Source organism: Rattus norvegicus, chromosome X (genome assembly GCF_036323735.1).
Source record: "Rattus norvegicus strain BN/NHsdMcwi chromosome X, GRCr8, whole genome shotgun sequence".
Taxonomy (NCBI): Eukaryota; Metazoa; Chordata; class Mammalia; order Rodentia; family Muridae; genus Rattus; species Rattus norvegicus.
The window spans coordinates 135,623,604-135,632,908 of NC_086039.1; positions in this window are offsets into that span (position 1 = coordinate 135,623,604).

Consider the following 9,305-nt stretch of genomic DNA (forward strand, 5'->3'; position numbering starts at 1 on the left):
TTACAGTTGCAATGAACACTTGTACATAAAAATGTAAGGTGAAAACCAGAGCAGCCTGAAGTAGCATCTTCTTCCAGTAAACTATATTTAACTTTGACTAATGTAATAGGAAAAATTCTAAAACCTCCTATCATGATTTCATATCAGAAGGATTACTATGACCCCCAAACAAATACAGACATATTTTTAAAGATGCCGTACAGGCAAACAGTTAAAATCTGCAATGTGTTAGTGTACACATTGTAATGATTGTAAGGGTTTTTTTTTTTTTTTCAAAAGTTCTTATTATATTGTAGTCGATTTTCTGTGCCCTCACCCCTCAGCGAGGCAGCATAATTGATTTATTATTCAGTTTAAAAGACAATTAACCTGTGCAATTGGACATAAAAGGGAGGCCATACTATGACAAAGAACAAAAAGCATCTCCCTCCTGTTTTGAATCTGTAGCACTCTTCTCACCAGCCTTATATTATCAGCAACAGTTGTACTTGTTAATTCTTGCTGTGTTCTAGAAGTGCTCTGCAGGCAGCAGCTTCACGGCAGCCTCTTGTCTTCTCGCTGAAGGGTGGCTCGAGAGCTGTTGGCATTATTCACTCTTTATTCACCCATTCCTAAAAAGCCTTTTCCATTCAGAGTTGGGAATTTGGAGTTTGTGGTTCACACAAAGCTTCTAAATAAAGAGACAGGGGGGAAAAAGCAGAAATCTGGTTGTTAAAAACTAAAGTTTAAACAGCCAATGGATGTTGGCATCCAAAGTAACGCTTTTATAAAAGTGCACACTGCATTCCTTAGACAAGAAATGATAAAATGATCCAGTAAGTAACAAAATGCTAAAATAATTGTAAGCACAGATAATAAACTGATCAGCAATTCTCAGGTTGCAAAGACGTTTTAAAAAAGAAAAAAAAACTTGGGCCATTTTTTTCTGTTACATAAAATTGTCAGGGTCAGCTGGACATATTCTGGTAAATGCAGAAGTCAGGACAAAGGTGGAAGAATTGTATTATCTTCTAAAACACACTGGGACCAGATGAACTTATGAGGCAATTTTTCTTCAGGCCTTTGAGAAATATATAGTATAAATTATCCATATTTTTAAAATATCTTCAGAAGATAATAATGCTAAAAATAACACAAAAAATAGTATCCCCCCAAAAGAAGACAAAACAAAATGGTAGGAATGTTATTTAAAAGATCTATATATCTATCTGTCTGTCTGTCTATCTAAATATCTATCTATCTAGATATCTACTATTAATTTTTCAAGACAGTTTCTTTGTAACGGCCCTGGCTGTCTTAGAACTCACTCTCTAGACCAGGCTGGCCTAGAACTCAAGAGATATACCTGCTTCAGCCTTCTGAGTGTTGAGATCAAAGGTGTGTGCAACCATTGTCCAGACCTGGATTAGTTTATTTAATCCTCATAACAATCACTTTAAGGTGATGATGATTTTCTCATGTTAAAAACAGATACAGCAAGGGTTTTCCACAGTAAAATCTATCCAAGCAACAGAACAAGGATCCCAAATCAGGATGGCAGGCCATGTACTTTAACACAATACTGAACAAAGGTATAAGGTCTGAATTAATGTGAATTCAGATACTTGTTCTATCTGGTATGCCATAACATTGCTATAAATATAAGAGCTATGACCAAACAATAAAATGCAGATGTTTACTAAAAATGTATAATTGTTGATTAAATAGAACTAAAATAAAACCACGTTACATATATGATTAACATTACCTTCGAGTAGTGACCATGTCCCTCTCTGTATAGTTTTCTTTTGTTTTGAGACAGGGTCTAATTCCCCACTGGGCTGGAATGCTAGATCCTTCTGCCTCAATCTCTCAAGTGCTTTGAACTGCATTCCTAGTATGACAGGGCCTGCATATTGAAAGCCCAATTATCTTTAAAAACATCATTTCCTTTAAAAACTGGATCAAAACAGAAATAGTTTTATTCATTTGTAAGTCTAGTTCTACTGAGAAATTTCTGTTTTGGCACAATATGAAAATTAACCGGCAGCAAATGTTAGAAAGGAAAAATAATTGAAAATGAAGACTATTTTATTCAGGGTTTTATTTCAGAGCAGGTTAGGCCTAAATTGAAGTTAAGAGGAAAATACAGGGATTGGATATACATAACCTTGCCCCCACATATATGTCACCTCCATGGCTTACTGACACCTTCAACCAGAGTGATACATTACTGCAATGAGACCTTTCCTTGACACAACATAATCATTAAGTTCAGAGTTTACTATATGTAAACTGGGAATTGTTTACTATAGGGTAATTCTCATGAATATGCAGAGAAACTAACAACCTATGTGACGTCAACTTTTTTTTTTTTTTACAAAAATATTACTTGGTGGGGAGAGAGCTGGACCCTCAGGAGTGCTGACAATCCTGGGAACTCAGAGGAGACTACTCTCTGCCCACATTTCCGACCCAAGAGGAAATTGCCTAGTGCCATCTGTGCCCCCCTGGGCACAGGGACCTAGGAGCAGTCAGGGGCAGGACCCTTCTGGTTTCTGCCTACACCAAGAGATGAAAGCCAGTCTGGGAGCAGAACTCTCTGCTCCCAGATCCCGCTGAAAGAAAACAGGTCTACAGGAGTACTGACACAGAGGCCTAAGGAGGGTCAAGCCACTTTCAGAGACAGCAAGGGAAACTAACACCAGAGACAACCTGATGGCAAGAAGCAAGCACAGGAACCTAAGCAACAGAAACCAGGACTACTTGGCATCATCAGAGCCCAGTTCTTTCACAATAGCAAATACTGGACATCCAAACACATTGGAGAAGCAAGAATTACATTTAAAATCTGATTTTATGATGATGATGGAGGACTTCAAGAAGGACATAAATAACTCCCTTAATGAAATACAAGATAACACGTGTAAACAAATAGAAACCTTTAAAGAGGAAACACAAACATTCCTTAAAGAATTACAGGAAAACACAACCAAACAGATGAAGGAATTGAACAAAACCGTCCAGGATTTAAAAATGGAAATAGAAACAATAAAGCAAGCACAAAGGGAGCTAACCCTGGAGATAGAAAACCTAGGGAAGAGATCAGGAGTCATAGGTGCATACATCACCAACAGAATATAAGAGATAAAAGAGAGAATCTCAGGGGCAGAAGATACCATAGAATACATCAACACAACCATCAAAGATAATGTAAAATGCAAAAAGCTAGTATAAAACATCCAGGAAATCCAGGACAAAATAGAAAGATCAAACCTAAAGATAATAGGTACAGAAGAGAGTGAAGACTCCCAACTTAAAGGGCCAGTAAATATATTCAACAAAATTATAGAAGAAAACTTCCCTAATATAAAGAAAGAGATGCTCACAAACATACAAGAAGCCTACAGAACTCCAAATAGATTGGACAAGAAAAGAAATTCCTCTGGTCACATAATAGTCAAAACACCAAATGCAGAAAACACAGAACGAATTTTGAAAGCAGTAAGGGGAAATGGTGAAGTAACATATAAAGGCAGACTTATCAGAATTACACCAGACTTCTCACCAGAGACTATGACAGCCAGAAGATCCTGGGCAGATGTTATACAGACCCTAAGAGAATACAAATGCAGCCCAGGCTACCATATCCAGCAAAACACTTCAATTAACATAGATGGAAAAACCAAGATATTTCATGACAAAAACAAATTTACACAATATCTCTCTACAAATCCAGCCCTACAAAGGAAAATAGATGGAAAACTCCAACACAAGCAGGGAAACTACAACCTAGAAAAAACAAGGAAGTAATCTCCTTACAACGAAACCAAAAGAAGAGAGACATACAAACATAATTCCACATCTAACAATGAAAATAACAAGAAGCAATAATCACTATTCCTTAATATCTCTCAATATCAGTGGACTCAATTCCCAAATAAAAAGACATAGACTAAGAGACTGTATACTTAAAGAGGACACAGCATTTTGCTGCCTACAGGAAACACACCTCAGAGACAAAGACAGACACTACCTCAGAGCAAAAGGCTGAAAAACAACTTTCCAAGCAAATGGTCAGAAGAAACAAGCTGGAGTTGCCATTCTAATATCAAATAAAATTGACTTTCAATAAAAAGTCATCAAAAAAGATAAGGAGGACACTTCATATCCATCAAAGGGAAAATCCACCAAGATGAACTCTCAATCAAAAATATGCATGCCCCAAATACAAGGGCACCTACATACGTAAAAGAAACCTTACTAAAGCTCAAAACACACATTGCACCTCACACAATAATAGTGGGAGATTTCAACACCCCACTCTCATCAATGGACAGATCATGGAAACAGAAATTAAACAGAGACATAGAGAAAATATCAGAAGTTATGAACCAAATGGACTTAACAGATATTTATAGACCATTTCATCTTAAAACAAAAGGATATACTTTCTTCTCAGCACCTCATGGTACCTTCTCCAATACTAACCATATATTCTGTCACAAAACAGGCCTCAAGAGATACAGGAAGATAGAAATAATTCAATGCATCCTATCAGATCACCATGGACTAAGGCTGGTCTTCAATAACAACAATAACAACAGAAATCTCACATATACATGGAAGTTGAACAACGCTCTCTACTCAGTGATAACTTGGTCAAGGAAGAAATAAAGAATTTAAAGACTTTTTAGAATTTAATGAAAATGAAGGCACAACATACCAAAACTCATGGGACACAATGAAAGCTGTGCTAAGAGGAAAACTCATAGCGCTGAGTGCCTGCAGAAAGAAACAGGAAAGAGCATATGTCAGCAGCTTGACAGCACACCTAAAAACTCTAGAACAAAAAGAAGCAAATACACCCAGGAGGAGTAGAAGGCAGGAAATAATCAAACTCAGAGCTGAAATCAACCAAGTAGAAGTAAAAAGGACTGTTAGCCAGACTAAACAGAGGACACAGAGAGTGTATCAAAATTAACAAAATCAGAAATGAAAAGGGAGACATAACAAGAGAATCTGAGGAAATTCAAGTAAATCATTAGATCCTATTACAAAAGCCTATACTCAACAAAACTGGAAAATCTGGAGGAAACTTGTACAACCACTCTGGAAATTAGAAATTAGTATGGAGGTTCCTCAGAAAATTGGACATCCTACTACTGAGGACCCAGCTATACCTCTCCTGGGAATATACTCAAAAGAGGTCAGGCATACAATAAAGACACATGCTCCATTATGTTCATAGCAGCCTTATTTATAATAGCCAGAAGCTGGAAAGAACCCAGATGCCCTTCAACAGAGGAATGGATACAGAAAATGTGGTACATCTACACAATGGAGTACTACTCAGCTATCAAAAACAATGACTTCATGAAATTCATAGACAAATGCATTGAACTAGAAAATATCATCCTGGGTGAGGTAACCCAATCACAGAAAACATACATGATATGCACTCACTGATAAGTGGATATTAGTCCAAGAACTCAAATTACCCAAGATACAATCCACAGACCACAGGAAGCTCAAGAAGAAGGATGACCAAAGTGCAGATGCTTCACTCCTTCTTAAAAGGAGGAACAAAAATATTCATAGGAGTTGATACTGAGTTAAAGTTTGGAGCAGAGCCCAAAGGAATGGCCATTCAGGGCCTGCCCCACATGTGGTATACACACACACACACACACACACACACACACACACACACACACACACACACACACACAGCCACCAAAACTAGATAAGATTGATGAAGCTAAGAAGTGCATGCTGACAGGAACTGGATATAGATGTCTCCTGACAGACACAGCTGGAGCATGTCAAATACAGAGGTGAATGCTAGCAGCAAACCACTAAACTGAGAATGGGATCCCTGTTGGAGGAATTAGAGAAAGGATTGAAAGAGCTAAAGGGGCTTGCAACTCCATAAGTGCAACAATGCCAACCAACCAGATCTCCCAGGGACTAATCCACCACCCAAAGACTATATACATGGACTGACCCACGGCCCCAACTGCATATGTAGCAGAGGTTGGCCTTATTGGACACCAATGAAAGGAGAATCCATTGGTCCTGCCAAGGCTTGTGCAACTGCTTGCCACTGAAAAAAAAAAGAGCATAGCACATTGAATTAAACTAACACTGAGATTTTGGTATTGGTTTCAATGGAAAGACTCCAAATCTAATAAGAAGCATCAAAGGGACTTTTTTGAGGGGAAGTGAATTTTTGGTAGATCACATTTGCATATACTTGGACTAACCAAAGTAAAATAAAAGTTGTAATGGATTAAGGAGCTAGACAGTCACAAATACAAGGGTCTTCCTAGTCTCTATGTTATATGGGAACATTTTAACCAGGTGGGCAAAAATTAGTTATGATGAAATGAATGAAAAGGGAAGGATTCTATAATTCTGTACCCCATTTTTAGTGGGGTTGTTTGATTCTCTGGAGTCTAACTTCTTGAGTTCTTTGTATATATTAGACATTAAGCCTCTGTCAAATATAGGATTGGTAAAGATCTTTTCCCAAGCTGTTTTTTTTTTGCCATTTTTTCCTTATGAAAGTGCCCTTTGCCTTACAGAAATTTGCAGTTTTATGAAGTCCCATCTGTTGATTCTTGATCTTAGAGCATAAGTCATTCGTGTTTTTTTCAAGAAAATTTCCCCAGTGCCCATGTGATCAAGACTCTTCCCCACTTTTACTTCTACTATGTTTCAGTGTATCTGGTTTTATGTGGAGATCCTTAATCCACTTGGATTGAGCTTAACAAAAAATTATTAACTGAGGAATATGGAATGGCTAAGAACATCCTTAGTCATCAGGGAAATGCATATGGTACAACTACTCTGGAAAATCAGTCTGGCAGCTCCTCAGAAAATTGGACATAGTACTACCTGAGGACCCAGCTATACCACTCCTAGACAGATACCCAAAAGATGCTCCAACATATAACAAGGACACATGTTCTACTATGTTCATAGCAACCTTATTTATGATAGACAGAAACTGGAAATTAGCCTGATGTCTTTCAACAGAAGAATGGATACAGAGAATGTGGTACATCTACACGATAGAATACTACTTAGCTATTAAAAACAATGACTTCATAAAATTCTTAGGCAAATGGGTGGAAATAGCATCCTGAGTGAGGTAATCTAGTCACAAAAGACAACACGTGGTATGTACCCACTGATAAATGGATATTAGCCCAAAAGCTAGGATTACCCAAGATACAAGTCACAGACCACATGAAGCTCAAGAAGAAGGAAGAGCAAAGTGGGAATGCTTCAGTCTTTCTTAGAAGGGAGAACAAAATTATTCACAAGAGGAAATATGGAGACAAAGTGTGGAGCAGAGACTGAAGGAAAGATCATCCAGAGACTGCCACACCTGCGGATCCATCCCATATACTATCACAAAACCCAGACAATATTGTGTATGCCAAGAAGTACATGCCTGATATAGCTGTCTCCTGAGAGGCTCTGCCAAAACCTGACAGATACAGAGGTGGATGCTCACAGCCAACCACTGAACTGAGAACACAGTCCCCAATGTAGGAGTTAGAGAAAGGATTGAAGGAGCTGAAGGAGTTTGCAACCCCATAAGAACAACAATAACATCTACCAAACAGACTCCCCAGAGCTCCCAGGGAGTAAATCACCATCCCAAGTGTACACAGGTTTGAACCTATGGCTCCAGCTGCATATGTAGCAGAGGATGGCCTTGGTCCTGTCAAGGTTCGATGTCCCAGTGTAGGGGAATATCAGCGCACCTGAGGTGGGAGGGAATGGCTGGGTTGGTGGGTGAGCACCATCATAGAAGCAGGGGGAGTGAGAATGGGATAGTGGGTTTCTGGAGGGGAAATGGGCAAAGGGGATAACATTTGAATTCTTAATAAAAAATCGAAAAAAAGAAAAATATTACTTAGGGAAGATGAGACAGAGAATATAGCATAACTGTAAAACAAGTATTGAAACAAATATGAAAATAGTAGCATCATCACATATAAGTTCAGAACATGAAATCTGCATAAGAAATATTACAAATCTATAAGATTCTTTTAGATACCAAATGGACAAAATTATGCACTTTTAAACTAAGATACTTATACTTGATACTAATACTTACACTTGATACTAATTCATCTGGCAAAAGTAACAAGTCACAAAATCCAATAGTATATGGAATCTGAAATGACAGGCATATTTCTAGCACTTTAGCCATTGTGAACTGAATCAAGAATTATAAAATATGATCATAGTTTCAGAATAGAAATGTGAACCTGGAAATAATCCTGAAGCAACAGTATGAAAGAAGAAAACAAGCAACTTTAGCAACTTTAACATATATTAAAAATATATGTTAAAATGATATAAATACCCAACATGGGAAGAAATATTCAAAAGTATTTATTACATATAAATGTAATGAAATAATTGGAATACTGAAAAATTGTATGGGAATAGGTTTAATGAAATAAAGTGAATGAATGTTTAAAATAAAAATTATGCCATTCTCTTCATGTGTATGCACTGATGAAAATAACTATCAGGAGGGACTGGTTTTGTTGTTGTTGTTGGTTTTGGGTTTATTGTTTTGTTTTTGTTTTTGTTTTAGTTAACTTGATGATTTACTATTTATTTTTAGTCATTTTATAATTTGTGTAAAAAATTCACTCATAAATTAGGGAAATAAATGGTTTGCTCTGAGATTTTTATTATTTATTTATTTGTTTATTTGTTATTTTCTTTATTCCGTCATGGTCTTGCCATTTCTCCTTCACTTTCTTTCCATTACCAAGGCTAGTTCTCTTCTGTTACTATTTTCCTGGCCTCTTTCTGTCTTTCCACCCTTCCCCATTCTGACCATCTATGTATTACTGCTTTTATGTGGTACATCTACACAATGGATTACTACTCAGCTATTAAAAACAATGACTTCATGAAATTCTTAGGCAAATGGATGGAACTAGAAAATATCATTCTGAGTGAGGTAACCCATTCACAAAAGAACACACGTGGTATGTACTCACTGATAAGTGGATTAGCCCCAAAACTTGGAAAACCTAAGAAAAAATTTACAGATCATATGACGCCCAAGACAAAGGAAGACCAAATTGTGGATGCTTTATTCCTTCTGAGAATGGAGAGCAAAATACTCATGGGAGGAAATACAGAGACAAAGAGTGGAGCACAGACTGAAGAAAAGTCCATCCAGAGACTGCCCCACCTAGGGATCCATCCCCTATGCACCCACCAAACCCAGTCACCATTGCTGATGACAAGAAGTGCTTGCTGACAGGAGCCAGATATGGGTGTCT